General features: G+C 37.6%; 1 pseudogene; it reads right to left on the bottom strand.

Annotated features, from left to right (window-relative positions):
- LOC125029800 overlaps positions 1-896 on the bottom strand; it is a 2357-nt pseudogene extending 1461 nt beyond the window's left edge.
- Positions 897-2500: the final 1604 nt, after the last annotated feature.

Consider the following 2500-nt stretch of genomic DNA (forward strand, 5'->3'; position numbering starts at 1 on the left):
TAAACAAATATACATACTTACATACACACACACGCACACACGCACACACACACACACACACACACACACACACACACACACTCACACACAAACACACATACACACACGTACACACACACACACACATATATATGTAGATATATATGTAGGTATATATATCACTTGGCTCTTCCCAAAGAACGGGATCGATGCCAACTGTCCTGGTGCCGATTATATCGATTTTCAGTTTTAGGGTCTTTATTCTTTTTCTTCGAAGTGACCTCTAAAAATATTTGGCCGCCGACCGCTGGCACAGAGGCGGTTAGGAACAGCACCTATTGTAAGTACTGGTGTTGCTCAAACTACATGGTGTTGTCCAGTATTTCGTGAGATATTTCATTGATCCAGTTGATTTGATTCTCTCCTGCGGGGATAGTCATGCACACACACATACATATATATGTATTTATATGTATATATTTATGTATTTGTGTTTATGTATGTATGTGCATATATATATATGTACACACTCACATACACTTACGTTTGTGTATATATATATGTATATATACATATATATTTGTATTTACACACACACACACACATATATATATTTGTATACACACACACGTGTATATATATGTTTATATATATATATATATATATATATATATACATATATATATGAACTGTGTTCAGTGCGACAAATGTAGACAAAGGGTTTAAATGAGAATATCTTCCACTGCGAAGATATTTATTCTCATTTCTTTAGTTCACAGATTTCAAACTTTTACTTTTGCAGATTCAGTGATCACCAAATACACATCACTAACTTGATAAACACAAGAGAACCTGGACGTTCCACTTACAAGTCCGAACCCCATGATTTACACCAACAAGTGATTCCAGAGAACTGTGCAAATATGGAGCTCAACGCAGGTTATAAAGCGGCGATTGAGTGCGACCCTGGACCGGCGAGGTGACAAGAGGGTGGAGTTAAAAGCACGTGCAACTAAAATTCTCATGGGGGAGGAAGGAAGGGGGGAGGAAGGACGGAGGAGGGAGGGAAGGAGGAAGGAATGGAAGGAAGGAAGGGAGAGGAAGGAGGGAAGGGGAAGAGCTGCGTTTAAAAATGGTTAACGAAAACCTGCTTTCCCCAACTGTCCTTATGGCCTGCCTAATTAGACTATCCGCTTGCGTGACAGAGAAATCTGCAATAGCTCATAGGAACAGTTAGCTGGTGTTCAGCAGTGTGTATTACAGTGTAATAATAATAATAATAATGGTGACACTAATATTCATAATGATGGCAATAATAATGATGATAGTAATGTTAAAAGTAATAATCCTAATAATAATAATGATTATTATCATTATGATTATATTATCTTTTTTTTATATTTTCACCATCAACATCATTATCTTAATTATTATTATTATTATTTTCATATCATTATTATCTATTATTATTATATAACTCTTACTGTTATTAAATTTACTGTTGTTACGATAACTGTCACTACTATTGGCATTATGATCATTATTTCAATTAGCAACATTACCATCACTGTGATATTTTGTTATCGTCAGAGTTATTGTTTATTATCTTAACCCGATTACTGTGAGTTTAGTTTATCAATTATATTTATACATAGTCTAGTCTAGCCTAGTGCCGTGTCATCCAATGACGTTGGTAGTCATGCCTTTCCACTTCTTTCCGTTCTTCGCAGAGGTTAAGACGTTGATTCTGGTGGTGTTTAGCAGCCTCATTTCTGCCACCACCGGACGCGACTCTACCTGTCAGATCGTTTACGTCATTCACCTGGAAATTTATTAAAATACTTGACATGATAAACTTGGAGCAGGAATTTCGTGGTGAGGACCCTACCCCCTTCCACGGGCAATGCCATTAAAAATGTAGCCTGTCCATCTGGTGCCTGTAGGTCATCCCGGATCTCGCAGTGGCTGCTACGAGCCTGAGTGATGCCACCCGTAGGCTAGCTAGTTGCTGGTTACCGCCTGCCATCAAAAGAGAATCACCATGCACCAGAATGGCTCCCTTGTCTGCTGATGGCTCCACAAATGCTCATCACTAGCCCTACCTATCTCACCTATGTTTACCCTTTTACTTGATCTTCGGAAATATTATTTTTCATTTCATTTGTCATTAATATTATTAATAACGCTGTGCTAATAATAATGTCAGTAATAGTGGTATCGGCATTTGTATTAATAGCATTAGATTTTTTTCTCGAAAACTCAAGGAACGGGGAAATCGGGTGAGATTACGAGGTTTACTAATTGACTCCTTGGTGGATGAACACAGTGGAGCCATCTATGTATAGACGCATTTCGCAAAACAAAACTTCAGTGAACATTACAGCTTCTCGACGCCAGTGAGTTAAGATTATTTAATAACAAAAAAATTCTTGTTCACTCTGCATGACTGTAACAGAGAATTTCAGCCGAGTATACCAAAATGGTTCAGGTGTTTTACAAGTGTAAACTACGCATGAGAAAA

This window comes from Penaeus chinensis, chromosome 10 (genome assembly GCF_019202785.1).
Source record: "Penaeus chinensis breed Huanghai No. 1 chromosome 10, ASM1920278v2, whole genome shotgun sequence".
In the NCBI taxonomy this organism is placed as follows: Eukaryota; Metazoa; Arthropoda; class Malacostraca; order Decapoda; family Penaeidae; genus Penaeus; species Penaeus chinensis.